The sequence below is a fragment of the Pogona vitticeps genome, chromosome 2, assembly GCF_051106095.1.
Source record: "Pogona vitticeps strain Pit_001003342236 chromosome 2, PviZW2.1, whole genome shotgun sequence".
Taxonomy (NCBI): Eukaryota; Metazoa; Chordata; class Lepidosauria; order Squamata; family Agamidae; genus Pogona; species Pogona vitticeps.
Window position 1 is genome coordinate 281,645,026 of NC_135784.1, and position 20,435 is coordinate 281,665,460.

At 42.0% G+C, this 20,435-nt stretch overlaps 2 protein-coding genes across 6 annotated transcripts in view; one reads left to right on the top strand and one right to left on the bottom strand.

The window, feature by feature from the left end:
• ADAMTS6 (ADAM metallopeptidase with thrombospondin type 1 motif 6) overlaps nucleotides 1–20,435 on the top strand; it is a 224,010-nt gene that overhangs the window by 57,927 nt on the left and 145,648 nt on the right. The gene's annotated exons all lie outside the window — the stretch shown is intronic.
• The window catches only part of LOC144586390 (uncharacterized), a 439,742-nt gene continuing 428,460 nt past the window's right edge, over nucleotides 9,154–20,435 (bottom strand). Inside the window, exon 2 of the mRNA XM_078384550.1 lies at nucleotides 9,154–9,342. The gene's annotated coding sequence lies outside the window, so the exon portion shown is untranslated. The remainder of the gene's footprint in view (nucleotides 9,343–20,435) is intronic.

The window sequence follows — 20,435 nt, forward strand, 5'->3', positions numbered from 1 at the left end:
CTTGTAGCTTGCTCCTGTTGCAAAGCTCAGCGGGACACACACTTCACTCTTACCCTTCTTCGTGATCTCGGTCTTTAAATGCACGTGATGCAATATTTCAACTTTTTCTTTCCAATAGGATTCAATAATGTCACACAACGTTTATTAGTGAGTTCCTAAAATTTTTGATTTACAATTTTCGTAGCATCTGCTATATAATTTCTAAAGTTTTCAGCTCAGGTCTCTTTTTGGCTTCTCTGCTTGTGGTTTTCTAAAGATCACAGATTGTGTACCACCTGCACTGATAATTTAACACATGCATTCCCCTAGCCATATTGAGCATCTTGAGTGTATCCCATGTGGTATTGTTAGAGATTCCTGAGGTGGAATTTTGTTTAAGAAAATCACATACGACTCTTGAAAGTTGCCTCTCAGAATAAGAAAGTTGTCTTTTAAAATAATTGATTTAAGGACCTTTGAGAAAAGAGTGATGTAGCTTGCTCAAACATGTGATCAGATGCTGTGATTTGGCTGATCTGCAGTTCTTGGTTATGGTATGTCCAGTGATTACATACTAAAATAAAATCAAGTCTTATATATGTGCTATTTCTGTGTGAGAAGAAAGTGTAATTCCATTTTTTTGGATTGCAGAATAGCTATTTTATCATACCAGAATTCACAGTGATAAATTACAGGGATGAATTTATTTTGACAGTCTAGTTAACTAGTGTCCATTGAATTCATAGGCCATGAGATCATCTCCTAGGTTAAGCTGCCCTTTCTAGAAGGTGTTCCACAAATTAGAATGTCTGTTAAGAAAGTAGATTGATTAGCACTAGAGTTATATGAGAATCCAAATTTGATTTTCTTACACTATGTCCTTAATTTTAAAAAACTCCTTTGGGAGAGTAAGGATATCTAGTAAGTGAAGTGTTGCATGAGAATCAGAGACAGTCAGTACACCTTTAGATTTACCTAATGCTGTGAAAAGATACTGAGTTTTGTTCCTTGTAATGATTACAGTGGGCTTACCATAAGATGTGTTTCATGCAGTAACAGGAAATAGCCCTTCTTAAGAAACCTGTCTTGTATACAGGTTGGATTTGGTAAATCCAACCTGTTACCAAATCAGTATAAATCACAATTCAAATCATGATTTAAATAAAAATATTTTAAATTTAAATTGTGATTTAAATAGTTAAAAAACATTGATTTTTTTTAAATCCACCCTGATTGTTTTTAATCCATTGATCTGACACCTTTTTATGGGCCAGTGCAATGTAATGTGGTGAACAGAGTGATGGACTTGAATGCAGAAGACCTGAGTTTAAATCCATGCTCAACCATGGAAACTCACTGAAGAGTGCTAGTGGTAACACGACTTTAGATTCTTCAGCCATTTCCTGAATGAGGGAACGGAGGAAGAAGAGACAGGTGTTCAGATCAGCAGTGGAGACTCTATATTCAGAGGGCATGTGGGTGTCTGTTGCTTTAAATCAGCAGTTCCCAACCTTGGGTCCCCTTGGACTGAAACTCCCAGAAGCTTTCACCACTAGTTGTACTTGCCAGGATTTCTGGTAGTTGTAGTCCAAGAATATCTGGAGACCCAAGGTTGGGAAGCTGTGGTCTAAATGAATTATATATCCTCACAAGGTGCATATGATCAGCATCATTACCAGTTTAGACCACTCTCCTTTAGCTCCAAATATTGTTGAACACAGTGTGTTATCTTCAGAGGACCCAAAGGGTCCACTTATGTGGATGATTTGTTCACCATATTTCACTGAAAGAGAAAGCATTGATGTCTGTGAAGACTGCCACTGCTTCTGCTGAGGAACACTACTCTGCAAGCAGGAGCAAGAGTTTGTCGAATGCACCCCAGGAGGGTGAAAAGGAAGGGAAAATCCAGTACCAACATTCAGACAGAACACATTGGTACAATGGAAACCCATTCTGGTGCACCTTGGTCATCTGCAGAGACTGATTATCACTTCCATTAGTTCATTTCTGTGGGTCACGTTCTACTCCAGTATCTTTTAACGATTTTACTCTCTGGACAAAGCTGCTTACAAGATATACCAATCTTATATCTTCCATGCAGAGTATCACAGTCTGGTTGCTCAACTCATATCATTTCACTAGGAGGATATCAGTCTACATTCAAGCAACAGCATAAGTCTTCTGTGATGGAAGGCCTAAGATACCTGGAAAAATGATTTTAGTGGAACTGAGGGCTGTAATGTTTCACACACTTACCTACAACAAAGTCCCACTGGACCCACAATAATTTACTTTTGAGTAAATATATTACTGTTGTGTCATTTCACAGACCTTTTAAATGAAGAAAATAGGGCAGAACATGTCCCATCGGAAAGGGGGGGCACCAAAAAGCAAACAAACCCCGCAAGACCCATCGGAAATGGGGGGAAAACACACCAAAAAGCAAACAAACCCCGCAAGACCCGTTGGAAATGGGGGAAAAACCCACCCAAAAAAAAAAAAAAACCCCAAACAAACCTTGCAAGGCCCAGCACAGCATAGAAACATAATCCCACCACCCAGCCCAAAACCACGCTGCAAAACCTACCCAGGACAGTTTTTAAAAAGTAGAAAGCAGCACCTTACCTTACCAGGCAGTCCGAAGCCTCCTCCAATCGCACAATCTGTAACTGCTGGAGTGAAAGAGCTACAAAGAAGCAGCCACTTCTCCACCAACGGTTAGCAATTTGAATTCCCTGCCTTTCCCCCCTGCCTTTTCCTGGTTGTAACTGGAAGCTACAGCCACAAGTTGAAATAAAGTTTTGCGGCTGGAGCTGGTCGCAGCCCGAAATGGTCGTATGTTGGGATGTTCGTAACTTGAGGCACCACTGTAAAGGAAATAAGGAAAAGCAGGAAACCACCTTTCTTAAATGTCTGACAGTAATGGATAACATAAAGTTTATTTATTTTATTTATTTATTTACAATATTTTTTAACCGCACCATTACCTGTGGCTTCTTCTGTGGATTAAATTGATAATATATAGTAATATAGCAATGTTGAAATGTTAAAACAACAATTATTTGAAGTATTAGTAGTCTAACCTATTCAATATGATTAAATGTTGAGATTTATCTTTGAATTTCAGCTCATGAAATTAAAATATCCCCTTCTCTGGATATGAGGAGAGGAACATTGTGGGAGATAGATCCTGTTCCTTGGGGCTAGGAAGCAGAAAAGTGAACCTTATACAAGAGAGGAAACAGCTGTCTCTTCAGACCTGCTTGCTTGACCTTATCATCCTTATTTTATTCTCATGACTGTCTCTAACCTTAATTTTAATTTCCTTCTTTACTCTTCTTTCTTCCCTAGTTATGGCTAGATGACTTATGTGCAGGTGTTTGGAAGTGATTTGAACACCAGAACTGCAGACTTGGAGGGAAAAGTATTGTCTTTTCCCCTAGGAATGCCATGCCTGCATAAAGCTTAAACTCATCTCTCCTAGGAAAGAAGTGTTTGTTTCTCACTCCTCTACACTGCATGCTTAGTAGATCCTTCTGCTCCAATCTGCTCTTCATAGTAGCCTTGACGGCTCATTGGAAAAGCATGCAGATTTCCATGAATTTTCCCTCTTATGTACAGCCACCATATTTTTAAAAGCATCATATTTATGAAAACTGAAGACAGGAGGGCCTGGCATGCTCTGGTCCATGGGGTCATGAAGAGTCGGACACGACTTAACGACTAAACAACAACATGCTTAACATTTGTACCCTTATGTTTAACCATAATGTCTGCAGGACAGCTTAGAAAATATAATTTAAAATATAGCAGTATGCAAATGTTAAAATACATACTTAAAAAGAAAAAAAGAGTGAAAGTAATTTGTCCCTTGTAGCACTACTTCTTTAATCACAATAATTCTTATTTCTTTTATTTATATATTTATTTAACTTATATACCACCGAATAATGTGATATGGACTCCTGGGTGGTTAATAACTAATGCATATAAACTACAGATAATACAGTAACAACAGTAAATATAAACAGACAATAGGGATGTAAGGAAATATTCTTTCTCCACCATTCTTTTGTCACATTTCTTTTTCTAAGAAATGGTGATGGTGGAGGAGGAAAGGCTGCTGCTGCTGCTGCTGAAACAATTTCTCCCCCTCATCTCATCTGTGTGCTGCCACCGCCATCTTAGGAAAGATGGCTCAGGAGAAGGTGGTGGCAGAGCCACTGCTTGAAGGGAGGATGAAGAGGGCAACAGTTTCTTTCCTAAGGGAAAACTCTCCCTCCCTCAGTAAAAACCAATGTTAACCCACCCTCATTATCCCCACCTCCTGGAACTTGTTAAGGGATTGTCAGGGGAGCAAGTGGATTTAACAAACTGTCATCTGTGGTTCTTCTTCGTGGTCTCTGTGAATGCATATGAATGGAATAAACTGCATCTGCACTGGATTCCTTGGAATATTCTAGACTAGAGTTTAAAACAATTGACTAATAGAACGTTTCCCTGTGGCGCGCATGCTCCGCCCGCCTATAATACCTCAATTCCTTTTTGCCGCTGCTGAGATTAGATTCTTTGGCGATGTCTAGAGCTGTTTTGAATTCTTCTCATATCTTATGTTTTTTTGATTCTTGTCTGGTTTACTGACTACCGTTGTGATTTCTGCAGTACTTTGATCTTTGGATAGACTTGGTATACAAAACGAATGCTGGATTTTGGATTGGCTACCATTTGTGATTTCTGGATTACTTTGACCTTTGGACTGATTACCGTTTGTGATTTTGGCTTATTGACTTCATTGTGATTTTTTTGGCTTTTAATCTTTTTTGGCTTCTGATTTTGGACTGGCAATTGTTGAAGTTTTCCTGTGAGTTCTTCCTTCCCCCCCTCTTCTCCTGTTCCCACCAATTTTATGTCCTCGTCAGGTCCCTTTAAGCACGGTATGTCGTGTGCTAATATCCCCTTCATGGATGGCCACTGTGACAAACCCAGACCTACTGGGATATGCCACAGTTTCACTAAGCTGCCACCAACCATTCCCTATAAGAAGTCACACAGACCAGGGATGGATTTTTAACAAATAAAAGAACAAGGTTTATTAAATAACACACAGGGAAAAATAAAATGATCAGGTGAATAAGATACAGTAACGTGGCTTAGTCTCAATCATACATACACACAGTTTGGTTCACACAGAACACTTAACTTGAAGCACAGACCCTGAGCCTATCAGTTCTGGCTAACCATACAGACACCTGAACCTATCAGGTTGGTACTGACTGACACACAGTAGTACCCTGTCTGACACACAGACTCCCACTCAAGCTTCTACTCTCAGCTCTTCTCCAACTTCTCCACACACGCTCCACATATATATACAGTACAGCCCCTCCTCCTGATGTCCCGCCTTCCACTCCCCATAGGATGGAACTTTCCCTCCAAACCCATGACAGACAGGTAACATCAGTGCTGTATGTAACACCTCCCCTCTTTATAAGTTGTTTTGTAGGGGGAAAGCTAAGGTGCTTTTCACCAAAAAACAACCTGGACCCAAAACAAACAAAAACAGTCATATAATAACATACACTACCATACTTACTTATACTTACACTCTATTAGGCATTTAAACATTTACCATTAACAATACATCAAGTTACCTTTATTCATACAAACCAACATGTTTAATAAACAGACACATTTGACTTTTTGTCATCAAAATATATACATAGTCCATGTTTCTTTCGCCGTCTTCATTCTTCAGGTCTTCTTGACAAGGCGTCAGCAACACAGTTCACTGACCCTCTGACCACCTTCACTTCAAAGTCATAGTCTTGCAGGTTTAAAGCCCACCTCATAAGTTTACTATTGTGGGTTTTCATTGTCTTTAACCATTGCAGTGGTGAATGGTCAGTACACAGAATAAAATGTCTTCCCCAGATGTAAGGCTTGGCCTTCTGGATCGCGTAGACTATGGCCAGGCACTCCTTCTCCACGGTTGCCAAATGTCTCTCACCTTTCTGGAGTTTCCTACTCAGGTAGGACACTGGATGCTGGTCACCATTTTCATCCTCCTGGCAAAGAACTGCTCCTACCCCGCTGTTAGACGCATCGGTGTAGATGATGAACTCCCGGTCGAAGTCTGGAGCACGCAGCACTGGATAGTTGATGAGCGCCTGCTTCAACCTCTGGAACGCCTCCTCACAGTCGCTGGTCCACGGGATGCGGTCATCAGTCTTCTTCCTCGTCAGATTGGTCAGCGGAGCCGCAATCTCGCTAAACCTCGGGATGAACTTTCTGTAGTAGCCCACCAACCCAAGAAATGATTTGACTTTTTTCTTGGTGTTGGGTCTGGGCCAATCACGAACTGCTTCTATCTTGGCCTCTAGGGGTTTTATCACTCCTCCCCCTACTATGTGACCCAAGTCTTTTATTTCTGGGCTACCCAGCTGCAGTTGGTTCTCTTTGCAGAGCCTAGGCCAAAGCACTTCCTCCCCTGGGTCAAAGTGCCTCTCCCTGCCTTCCTGGTCATCCCAAGCTTTCTTTCTGACCTTTTGAGCTTGCAGGGTCTCTGCTGCTAGCTCTAGGTTTTTCTTTAAGTCATTCCTTAAAGTGCCTATGTATGTCACAACGTCTTGTGGGTCATCCTGGGTGATCTGCTCCCAATTTTGTTTGATCACATCAAGTGGCCCTTTCACCCTTCTCCCAAACAAAAGTTCAAACGGACTGAACCCGGTACTGGCTTGTGGCATTGATCGATAAGCAAACAAAAGGGATTGCAGCTTCTGGTCCCAATTGTTTGGATTCTCTGCCAAGTAAGCCCTAATCATGCGCATTAAAGTCCCATTGAACTTCTCAGTTAACCCATTACTTTCAGGGTGATAGGCAGTGGTTTCCTTGTGCTTAATTCCACAGATTTGCCATAACCGTTTCATGAGCTTTGATGTGAACGATGCGCCCAAATCTGTGATTATTTCTGAGGCAAATCCCATCCTGGACATATACCCCACCAAGGCATCTGCCACTGTGTTAGTTTCAATGTTAGTCAAGGGTATGGCTTCAGGGTACCTCGTGGCATGGTCCACAATGGTGAGAATGAACCTGTTCCCCCTCTTTGTGGCCTTGGGCAAAGGTCCCACAATATCCACCCCTATGCATTTGAACGGAGTGTCAATCACAGGCAAAGGGCACAACTTTGCTTTGGTCCTGTCGCGGCTATTCCCCTGCCTTTGACACACATCACATTGTTTACAGAATTCCCTGATCTGCTTCCCTATGTCAGGCCAGTAAAAATTCTGTGTGATTCTCTGCTGTGTTTTGTTCACCCCTAAGTGCGCAGCAAACATGTCAGAGTGCCCCCTTTGTAAGATCATGGGGCGATACTTTTCAGGTACCACTAGCTGACTTCGGATCCCATCTCCCCCTTTTGAGATATTCCTCAGGGTCTCTCTATACAAAATCCCCTTTTCCTCTAGAAATCTCACTGGGGTTTCAGGTGTTAGCTGGGCGTCTGTCACCTGTTCAAAACACTTTTGGAGAGTGGCGTCTGCCTTTTGCTCTTGGCCAAATCGGCTGTCTGTGGTTAAGGTTTCCACCACAGCTTCTGAACTCCCCTCTGCTTCCGTCTCTGGCTCATCAGTACCCCCCTGAACTGTCCCCGTGGTGGCTTGTGAACGTGTAATCACTAGCACCCGTTTCACATGTTCAGCCAGGTCATTTCCCACGAGCACGGCTGCTGGCAGAGTCGATGAAATCGCTAGCCGCCAAACTCCCCTCCAGCCTTGAAAGTTCACAGGTACCTCCGCTACTGGCAGTGAGATCACCTGCCCCTCAATCCCTGCCACCTTCATGCTCTCATTTGGGATTATATATTCCCTAGGAATAATATCTGGATGGCACAGGGTCACCTGGGAACAAGTGTCCCTCAGCCCCCGATACTGATGGTCAAGTATTCCTACGTCCACCCCTGCTGTTTCAAACAACTGAGAATCTGTTCTCACGAGCAAGCAGCGCTTGACCTCCACAAGAGGACCATTTTCCTCAGCCTGATCAGCAGATGTACTTGTTCCAGATTGAGTAGCCATGGCAACAGGCTCCCTCAGTGACAAGGAGCTTTGCTCTTTCTGGACACAGAACACAGCTTTTGGCTTGGTTCCACTCGAATCCTGAGGCACAATTCCTTTTAGCTGCTTTAATTTCTCACACTCTGAGATTAGATGGCCCTTTCCCTGACAGAAATAACATTTTCTGCTATATTTTGAGTCTTTCTCATCTTGTTTTGGTTTTCCCTCCAAAATCTGAGGTCTTGGTTTCATGTCTGAGGGCTTCCCTTCACCATGGGCCCCTCCCCCTTGCTGGCTTTTCTTCCCTTTTATTCTCAAATCCAGCTCCTTTCGCTTAGCCTCAAACTCAGCCCTGATCTGTAAAATTTCTTCCTCAGCCCTAGCTTTTATCTCTTTTACTTTTTCTTCAGTCTTATCTCTGATTTCTTTTAATTTAATGTCTTTTTGCTGATTATATTTTTCTGAGTTCTGGGTTCTGTTCTCCCGTGCTCTCATCCTGCACTGAGCCAAATTCATCCTCAGAACCTTGGTCCACCTGTGGGTCTTTCACTTCACCCATTTCTGCCATTTGGCTTCGAGTCAAGGGCATAATCCCCCCCCCCAGAACAGGCTGCTTTCAAAAGTCAAGCCTCAGAATAAAGCGACCACTTTTTTTTTTCTTTTGCCTCAGAACCAGCTTTCTATAGATTACTGCTGTTCTTCAGCACTAATTTGCAACAGTTGCGAGCCAGAGTCTACCCCCCTCTGCTAGGCCTCGCAGCAGGCAGGCTAAATCACTTCTACTACACAGTTTTGCCTCAGCTTTTTTCCCGCCAAAACAGGCTGCCTCAGAGCTCCCTAATCTAGTCCCCAATCTGAGGTTACACGTTCTTCTACTAGCGCACCTCCCCGTGAGGCACACCTAGAAGATTACCTACGCGCTCTCAGATTGTCCCTGACTAGACCCCCCTTGCTCTGGGCACACTTGCCAAGGCTTTGCTGTACCACTGGACAACTGGACCAGTCGTATCCCACACGCTGGACACCAATCAATGTGACAAACCCAGACCTACTGGGATATGCCACAGTTTCACTAAGCTGCCACCAACCATTCCCTATAAGAAGTCACACAGACCAGGGATGGATTTTTAACAAATAAAAGAACAAGGTTTATTAAATAACACACAGGGAAAAATAAAATGATCAGGTGAATAAGATACAGTAACGTGGCTTAGTCTCAATCATACATACACACAGTTTGGTTCACACAGAACACTTAACTTGAAGCACAGACCCTGAACCTATCAGTTCTGGCTAACCATACAGACACCTGAACCTATCAGGTTGGTACTGACTGACACACAGTAGTACCCTGTCTGACACACAGACTCCCACTCAAGCTTCTACTCTCAGCTCTTCTCCAACTTCTCCACACACGCTCCACATATATATACAGTACAGCCCCTCCTCCTGATGTCCCGCCTTCCACTCCCCATAGGATGGAACTTTCCCTCCAAACCCATGACAGACAGGTAACATCAGTGCTGTATGTAACAGCCACAACCGTTGCTTATTTTGTTTAGGGGAAGGGCACCAGACCCACTTCTGTCTGGAGTATATAAGGTTGACCGAGCCCACCTTTTAAGTTCCGCTTACAGAAGATTCATTCGTATTTGTGGGAGAAATCACTAACACCCTCGAGCCTGGCAGCCATGGAGCCTACCTTGACTCCTGCTCCTCCTACTCCTTGTCCTGAGCCCGCTGCTTCATTGGCTCCTGCAACCCCTTCTCCGAGGGCTTCTTCAAAAACGCCTAAACCAAAAAAGTCTTCAGCACCGATGTCAATCTCAATGTTGAAATCACAATTGGTAAAGGATCCTAAGAAAAAGAAAAAGGTGGTTAAGCAGTATAAGGCTAAACATATCTTCTAAATCTACTCAACCTTGGGAACTCCCTCCAATCCGAGTTTCCCTTCTGTCGCCGATACTCGAGGAATCATCCAGGGAGTTTCCAGATCCAAACTCTCTTTCTGAAGCTCACAAGTCTGTATCACCACCACAGGCTCAGGCTTTGGTATTGATACCAAGCCTGACTCCCAGTCATGGCCATTCTGAGGCTGATGTTATTTCCAGTCTGGCCTCAGCCCATTTGAGCCCTATGTCGGGTGGGCAACAGTAATACAACTGTCAAACTCGAAGGTGTCGCTGTAGCAGTTTCCTCCACGTAAATGGCTGGTGAAACATCAACATATCTTTCGAGCCCGACAGTATCCTCAGCATCGGAAGGTTATATTTCTTCCTCGTCCGTCTTGATTATCCATTCTCGGATTATGAGCAGCCTCTTTATGTAGAGGTTGATCGATGTGGTGATCAACGTCAATACCGTGGGGATGACCCCTACTATGACACCAGCGATTATGTAAGATCCAAAAGAGCGCGTTATGTCTATGCCTCTCCTTGTGGATCCTCCCCATCCCCTTCACCTCGTCGGTGTCGACATTGAGCTTATTACCAGCTCGACCCTCCAACATCGAAGCCTACTACTAAATGCCACTTATCTCAGCAAGACACTTCTCTACAGGTGCCCCATCCGTCGAATCACTCTCATGTCCCTTTGGTACCATCATCCTCAGTATCGCACCTGAGAGCATCTCATACTCGGTCTCATCAGGGTGCATCTTCTAAAAGTTCTCATCCACCTTAAACAGACACTTCCGTACTGATTCCTCGAGCTCCAACTTTGTATCAAGAGATCACCATCACTTGCCTTCTCCACCTCTTTCTTTTACTAGGGGTTCTTCGGTATTGTTGGTCTCTGAACGAGATCCACCTTCAGAAGCTTCCAGGGAATTTCCTTCTAATCTGCCAACTCCTGATTCAGATGTTGCTGATCTTCATCCCCCATCACCATCTGAAGACTTTACATCGTACTCGCAGTTAATTCTCCGCATGGAGGAGCTTGATATAGAGCAACCTCCTCCTTCCACGCAGGACCTCGTCTTCGACTATATAAACCAAGATATATCCCCCCACTGAATTTGGCTTTCATTCCAGCTATGTTGGACCTCATAAAGGAAACATGAATTAACTGTCTACACCTCTTCAGATCTCTAGCCATGTTGAAAATCATTACAGAACGCATGGCGGTGACACTATTTTGCTCGATAAACATCCTGCACCAAATTCCGTCATGGTACAATCTAATCAATCATGGGCTGGAAACCCGTGATTGATTAGATTGATTAGAATCACAGGCTGGAAAGGTCACACCCACCAACAGGGAAAGTTGAAAACTGTATGTTTTGGGCCATCGGCTCTACTCTCTGGCCTCATTTGTCATGAGAGTCTCAAACTATCAGGCAGCTATGGGGGCTTATCAGAGGCAGTCATGGAACAAGGTTTTACCAGTTCTCCAAGCTGCTCCTGAGGAGACTAGGACCAATGTCCTCAGTGCTCACATGGAGGTGACGACGTTGGCTAAACAGCAATGTTTAGCATCCTGTCACATGGCTGATGCAGCATCTAAGGCCATTATATCAGCTATTGCCCTCAGGAGGCACACGTTCAGCAGGAATTACTGACAATGCTAGGTCCTGGATTGAAGACCTTCCGTTTGATGGTGTTGGCCTCTTTAATGAGAAGACAGATAAGTTGATGGACAATTTACATAAGATCCAGAAGATAGCTTGCTCTTATTCTGTCCAGTAGCTACAGTGGCAATGCTACCAGTGGCACAGACCTTTCAATACACAACAAATTTAGCAATCTTCCCATCAAGCCTATCATCCTTACAGACCTCCTGTTCAGGAGAGGTCCAGTACTCCTCCAGATTCTTCTGCTACCACTACTTTCTGGTCACAGTTTCCTGTTCAACGTCGCCAAACCTTCCATCGTCCTGCAAAGAAAAAGAAACAATATCTTTGACTGTCCTATTCCAAACCTTTCACTCTCCCATCATTCCCGGCTAGCCCCTTTCTTCGACAAGTGGTCTATTGTTACCAAAGACACCTGGGTGCTTGCCATCATATGTTATGGTTACCTCTTGGAGTTCACAGATCTTCCTCCTATCGGCCACCTCAAACTCACAGCTTACTCACCTGCTCTAGAGGACAAAGTCTCTGTTCTTCTCCAGAAGCACACTATTCAACACATTCTTTCTCAGGAGGTTCTAGATGGCTTCTATACCTGCTATTTCACAGTTCCTGAAAAGGATGGCAGTCTCCAACCAATCCTAGATCTCAGACTACTCAATACTTACCTTCACCCGAGATGTTTCTGAATGGTCACCCTAGAATCTGTCATTCCACTTCTCTCTCCTGGCGATTGGTTCGTTGTTATAGATTTATAGGACGCTTACTTTAATCCACCAGTCTCATTGCAAATATCTCCACTTCTTCATGGGGTCAGCTTACCAATTCTGCACCCTACCATTCGGGCTTGCCGCCACCCCAAGAACCTTTACAAAGTGTTTGGCCCCCATAACAGCCTACTTTCGTCTACACAACATCACAGTTTTTCCGTATATAGATGTTTGGTTGATCGTTGCTGGTTCATACAGCAAGGTTCAAGAGGATACCAGCTTTGCCCTCCAGACTCTGGCAGATCTAGGCCTACAGGTCAACTTTGCAAAGTCCCAACTGTCTTAGACCATGGACTATATTGGTGCTCACCTTGATTCCATCAAAGCTAGGGTCTTCCTTCCTGCCGAAAGGATTCACAAACTAAGTCGAGCTATTCATCCATTTCGCCCATATGCCAAGGTTTCTGCTTACCACACACAGCATCTCTTAGGTCTCATGGTTTCGCCCACGTCTGTTCCTCCTCATACTTGGTTGAAGATGCACTCTCTACAAGCATGGTACCTGTCTCATTTCAATCCTTTGTTGGACAACCCTGCCAAACACCTACGTGTGACTCCAGAGTTAGCAAGTCAACTGACGTGGTGGTTGTTCGCGCCTCACCTAGTTGGCCAACCTTTCAGGCCCCTCCAACTGACGGTCCAAATCATGACGGATGCCGGCCCAACAGGCTGGGGCGCATGCTGTGGCTCTCATGAGATCCACGCCATGTGGTCCAACTCGGAGAAGTTGCTACATGTCAACCATCTAGAGATGTTGGCAGTTATCAAGGCTTTCCACACTTTCTATCCTCTTGTGATTGGTCATGGAGTACAGGTGGCCAGGGACAACATGACCACCCTGTATTACATCAACAAGAAGGAAGGCACCCAGTCTTTGTCTCTTCTGTATTTAGCAATCCATCTTTGGCAATAGTGCTATGATTACCATATTTTTCCAGTTGCCATTCACGTATCTAGAGAAGACAATGATGTGGCCGATCGTCTAAGCCATCTTACCCCTCAAACTCACGAGTGGGTTCTTGATGACTCTGTATTCTGCCATATCTGCAATCAGTAGGGAACACCAGCCATCGACGTATTTGCCACCCAGATCAATTAAAAATGCAGCAGGTATTGCTCTCGGGCAGGGAGAGGCACAGACTCTTTGGGCGATGCCTTCCTGGTGACCTGGGACGATGTCTTCCTTTATCTTTTCCCTCCCATTCTGCTCATTCAGCGAACGTCAGGATCTGTCAGTTGCGAGCCAATGGCATCTTGATAGCCCCATGGTGGCCTCGGCAACCATGGTTCACCACCCTCAAAACAATCACCTCAAAGTTCCTGAGACTACCTCCCCAACCATTCCTCCTAATTCAGGATGGAGGCAAGATTTGTCACCCCGAGCTGAAGTCGTTCCACCTGACGGTGTGGAGGATTCCTCCAGTGTAAAAGAAGTATTGGTCAGAGCTAGAAAACCTTCTACCAAGTTATTATACTCTTATAAATGGTCTGTTTTCACCAGATTCACTGCTTCCAGAGGTCTTCTGGCTGTTCCAGTTTTGTTAGATACTCTTCTCGCTTTCCTGCGCTATCTGTTTGATCGAGGTCTGGCCCACTTGACGTGCTATCATATTTCCCCCCCCCCCCATCTTCTTTTCTGAAGGGTATACATTCATAGTTCTTTCAGTCTTTTCCTCATAGGGCTTCGTTTCCAATCTCCTGATGATCCTTGTTGCCTTTCTCTGAACTTGCTTCAAATTGTCAGCATCCATTTTTAGTACAGTGTCCAGAACTGGACACAGTACTGAATATGAGGCCTAATCAGTGCTGAATAGAGGGGAACTAGCACCTTGTGGGATTTGGAGATTATACTTCTGTTAATGTAGCCTAAACTAATATTTACCTTTTTTGCTGACACATCACACTGTTGGCTCATATTCAACATGTGATCTATGATGATTTGAAGATCCTTCTTACTCATAGTATTACTGAGCCAGGTATCCCCAGTCTTGTAATTGTGTGTTTGTTTATTTTTCCCTAGGTGCTGTACTTTGCACTTAACCCTGTTAAATTTCATTCTGTTGTTTTAGCTCAATGCTCAAGCCCATCTAGATCATTGGTTGTTGTAGGTTTTTCGGGCTGTCCGGCTATGTTCTTGAGGTTTTTCTTCCTAGCGTTTTGCCAGTCTCTGTGGCTGACATCTTCAGAGGACAGGAGTCAGAACTCTGTCTGTGCTCTGGTGCACAAATAGAATTCTGACTTTTGATCATTCAAAATGATCCATTCAGATTATTTTGAGTTTTGTTTCTGTCTTCCAAGGTATTAGCTATTCCCCCCCAATTTTGTGTAATCTGCAAATTTGATTAGCATTTCCTGCACCCCTCAATCTAGGGTATTAATAAAAATGTTGAAGAGCACTGGGCCAAGAACTGAGCCCTGGGGTTCCCCATTTGTTACCTCCTCCCAGTTTGAGCAGAAAGCAGAAAAGGTGATGTCAGAATCATCAGAAGAAATTGAAAGCATCAATGTCCATTGAACAAAAAAAGGTGATTCCTCACTCAAAAAGGATGTCCAAACAGTTTTCCTGCATTCAGTTTAAATTATGTAGTCTTTAATTTGAATTTCTCAGTGCCTAATCTGATGTAAATTGCAGGTTAGTGTAGTTGCTCCCTCAGTCAAAATAGAAAGACACCTCTGATCTCTAGGTGGGAGCTAATGTTACTTACCTGAGGAAGTAGACTGCAGCCCCCCCCCCCGAAGATTCTTGGGAAATATAATCATCTATATTTTTCATAAAGTAGTTTTCACATGTGTTTCAAAAATGTGTATCGTTTAAAAAGAAAAAAAATGTACCGACGGCTAGTTGATAATAGTATGGCTTCAGACATAATTGTCAAAATCTGTTCTACATTACATTGGATAAGGAGCTCCTGCTTAAACTCCTGTCAAAACATGGTTAAACAAAAGAAAATATTTTTAAAAGGCTGTCCTTAAAGTGCTCCACCAGTTAAGAAGACGCTTCGAAGTGGGCATTGTGCCAGGAGAGCAGTTGGAGGATCAGGGTATTTGCAGGCACCAATTGCTTTTTTATGATCCTTTTTGTTGTTGTTCTTTCATATATACTGTTAGTACTTCTCAATCCTAGTAAATGTTAATAAGAGTCTCCATTTGTTTGGACATAATATATACAACCCTCTGTTAAATGCACACCTTAACTTGGTGATGAGGTTTCAATGTGCCATGACATACCAGTCAGGAGTCTAGACTCTTATTACAAGTCTGGACTCCTAGCAGGGTTATTCAAGGCAGAAAGGTCAACGTTCTGGGATTATTATTAAGAACTGCTGGGTAGTTCACTGGTAGTTCACTGCAGCGCCAGTGGTTGGGAGTTTGATTCCCCACAGTGCTTCTCTGACACAGACTTGACTTCATGGTCAGTTTTTCAGCTCTGCAATTCTAAGATTATTATTGACTCACCACCAGCCTAAGATACATGGATCTTCTTCAGGATTGGAGAGCATATCTGCAGAACAGAATAGATAGTTCCAGTGGTGATGAGGGTGAAACAACTGTAGAGGAAGATGACACTGGCAAAGAATATGTCATGGATAATGGATATGACATTCAAGCTAACTTTTGGTAGTACTGTGTGGAAGACAATGGAAAACCACTTCTGAGTATTTCTTACTTTGAATAATGAGACAGTCCAAAATGAATGGAAGATGAGATTCCAGGTCAGAAGACATTGGAAGTCAGTTACTGGGAAAGAGCAAAGGACAAGTAGGAAGAATGCTATTTGCTAATGAAGCAACTAGATTAAAACCGAAACTCCATCTAGTAGCCATTGTACACAGAGACCAAAGGAAAATCTGATCCTGCAGAACACATATGGTTTGTATATGGTCTGTGTGATGTATGAATTAGGATGAACTGGAACGGGAAAGCAAGAATTGGAACATTTAAACATTGCAGTCCTTAGTGTGAGTGAACTAATGTGGACTGGGATGGGACATTTTCAATCAGACAGTTATAAAGTGTTTTACTTTGGAATTGGGGAACTCATAAGGAACAGACTGCTTCTAATAAAAAGAGCAAAAGGAATCAGAAGTAGAGGCTATAATGCAAGATCTGATTAAATAATATCAATCAGACTTCTTGAGAAACCAATCAATATAAACATTTTTTAAGTCTGTGCTCCAACTACAGATGCTGGAGAAGAATATGTTGTACAAGTGTCTGCAAAGATGTTGATCACACCCCCAAACAAGATATGTATGTCGATAATCACAGGTGACTAGAACACAAAGTAAGAAATAAAGCAGAACAAATGTTGTTGGAGAATTTGGCCTAGAAATCAGAATGGAAGCAGGAGAATGATTTCTAGGTTCAAATACTATTGTGTAGCTCAGCATGTACAATAGTGATGATATCAGTGGTAGCCACAGACTGCCACTGATTAAAGACAAAGCACTGCTGATTAATAACCATTTTGGGGTGCATGCAACCAGTGCACAGTGTAACAAAGTCACATGTACCCCAGAATCACCAAAAGAAGCCTTTAATCAATGGCAGTCTACCACTGCTGATGACATCATCATGGTAGTGTGTGCTGAGGTTCGCAACAGGATTTCAGCTACAGTAGCCAAGAAATCAGAAGATTGAGACTTGAGAAGGGAAATGGAGACTTAAGAAAGGATGTGGAAAAGATCCTCAAGTATAAGAATGTGCTAATGGAGTCCAAGACCAAGATCGTCCACACTCTTTTTCCTCCCTCATCATCTTGCATTGAGTATGAAAAATGGTCAGTTAAGAAAGCTGACAGGAAAATATTGATTATTTGAAATATTATGTGGGAGAACAGCTTTGTGGCTACCCTAGACTGCCAGAAAGATGAACAAGTAGGTTCTAGATTAAATCAAACCTGAACTATTTTTGGAGGCAGAAATGTTGAAATTAAGTCTGTTCTACTTTGGGCACATCATGAGAAGGCAGGATTGTCTGGAAAAGATATTCATGCTGGGAAAGTTGGAAAGCAGTTGAGGACAGGACATTTGAGGACAGGACATTTTGGAAATCACTCATTCATAGTAAAAGTAAAGGTTCCCCTTGACATTTAGTCTAGTTGTGTCCGACTCTAGGGCGCAGTGCTCATCCCCGTTTTCAAGCCATAGAGCCAGCGTTTGTCCAAAGACAGTTTCCGTGGTCATGTGGCCAGCACGACTAGACATGGAACGCCATTACCTTCTCACCGTGGTGGTACCTATTTATCTACTCACATTTTTACATGCTTTCAAACTGCTAGGTTGGCAGGAGCTGGGACTAGCGACGGGAGATCACTCTGTCACGTGGATTCGATCTTACGACTGCTGGTCTTCTCACAGCACAGAGGCTTCTGTGGTTTAACCCACAGCAACACCACGTCCCTACTCATTCATAGGGTTGCCATAAATTGGAGGCAAATTGAAGGCACATAATAACAATTCTGTAAAACCAACAACCTGTTTGTTGCAAATACATGCTAGAAGATCCATGTGGATTCGAACCAGACATATTATTAGAGGATAATGCAAAAAAGACTATTTCTGTACTCGAAAGAAAATAAAATCCTAGATGGATGACTGAAAAAAAGAACACTTAAAAGTGTTAACAATCAATGAGAAGCAAAAGTAAAAGGGACAGAGTTAGAACACTGAATGCAACTTTATAGCAATTGTCTCATAGAGACAAAGAAAATTATTACAATAATCAGTGTGCTCCAAACTCCCACCCTCTGGCGCCACAGCCAGATTCCTAAAAGAAAGGAACTTGTATTGGAAAAGAACAGTTATTCTCAAAACAAGATATTTGAAACAAATATCTGAATATTAAAAAAGGTATATCTATTTTTTCCTTATCAATTAACTTACTTTGTTAGATTAATTTCTCTGCCAGTACTATTGATTCAAGTAGGATAAGATTTAAGCTACAGAAGTAATTATATATTTTGGCAAAGTCAACAGCTCTCAACTTTGCTGCGCCCTTTCTGTGCTTCACGTGGGTCCTGAATACAGATCTTGCACCTTTTCTTTGACCTCTTATTGTGTACTTGGCCTGATTTGGAAAGCTTGAAAGGCATGGCTGCATCAAAGGCCTTATATATTTTAGTCTATTTTCAAACAAATAGGCTGATAACTTCTCATTGCTTTTTAAGTCTTGTCACTGCTTTTGAAGGGCATAGGGATTTACAGTAGAATTAGCAAAGCTTTAAAATCTGAACAGCCCCTTAACTACAGGGGTTATAACTTAACTCATGAGTTTTAATAGGTAGTTGTTAAAATGAGACAGAACTATTACATTGTGTGGGTGGATGGAGGAGGGAACCATAGAAATGTTTGGTTTTCCTGGCCACTCTGCCCCATCATAATAAAGCTCTAGAGCTATGTTTGTTTGTTTGTTTGTTTGTTTGTTTGTTTATTTATTTATTTATTTATTTATTTATTTATTTATTTATTTATTTTATATCCCGCCTATCTAGCCAACTCAGGACCACTCTAGGTGTTGTGTGTGTGCGTGTGCGCGTGCGTGCATGTGTGCATGCGTGTGTGCACACATAACACATTTGCTGTATATTCCTTAACTGCTCATTCACTTGCATATGGTATATTACCAATGTGTATGGCATTATATTATATGCATTATGGTTACTGTTGTTAATTAAATTGAAGCAGTTCTTACTTTGTTCTGCTTCTAAAAGTCATGTGATTTTAGAGGATAATCACAACCCTAAATGAATGTTCATGTGTAATAAAATTAGATGCTGGATGGTTTTGAAAGCAAAACGTCAGTCACAAGCCATTGTAGATAATGTATCTGAAGTGACAGCCAATTTCCTTGTCAATCAAAAATTAATATGCTGTAGTAAAGCAAAATTACAGCTATGACTCCTCATTTCACTGTAGATTTTAAGACTAAAACTATGTTTTTCTTATTAATAGTTCAGTTGTGGTCTTTTAAATATGCTGTTGAAGTTTTTTTGGAATTCAGTTGCAGTTGTTGCATTTATTCCCCTGTTCCCACTCCAAACTCATGTTGTGCAACAATTTAATAGGTACAGTACCTTAACTATCTTAAGACCTGAAGGCACTATATATCACATGGGAGAACACCAAAACACTCGCATAAGATCAAATGAGCTGGAGAATCCTTGCTGCCAGATATACTACATAGCATGGAAGTGGATAATCATCATCATAATTATCTTAATAAGCTAGAAAAATATTCCTGGATTGCCTTTGGTATTAAAGAACAACTGAATATTTACCTTGAAAGGTTTGCGGATTTTTTATTCCTACGCTATTGCAAATGAAAAATACAAGTAAATAATACCTTCTGTGAAATTACTGAAAGCATTATCCTTTTTAATAGAACAGAACTTAATTTTCATTTCATTTACTTGGATTTAATCTAGACACGTTCTAGATGGGCAGTATATACATCCAATAAACAAACAAACAAACAAACAAATAAATTTAATTGCAGAGTTTCTGATCAAAAGATACAGAAACAATTGTTAAGACTTGATTTTGTAGAATGTGCCATTCCATTACATAACTATTGAAACCATAATGTAGGTTTTAGTGAGAAGAAATGTGAACTGTTACCTAATTGAAAATCTTTTAAGTTGTATCCTGTCCTAAGAAGTCCTTGGTAGGAAATGTCTTGTAACAGTATGTTGGTTTCATTGCGTGAAGTAGCTTCTTTTACCAATGAATTCAGAGAAAAGGTCTGTAGGCCTTAGACAGAAAAATGATTAAATTATAAGATATGAAATCTTGGTGATCTTATTTATTGTTGGTTTCAACTGGATTGGAAATGCTGTTATAGAATTATGAGAAATTGGGGAGAGAGGCACATGCAGTGGGGAAAACCTTATATGTGAAGCCTTTTGTTCATGTTGAAGATTTTTAATTAGTTCATTAGACATATCACTGACAGTGCTGATTTATTTAATTTTTGGAATACTCTGAATTACCACAGTTTCTCTGACATTAGAACACTTTACAAATATAAATGTCTTCATAGGTTGCATGTAAGCAACCTCATGTA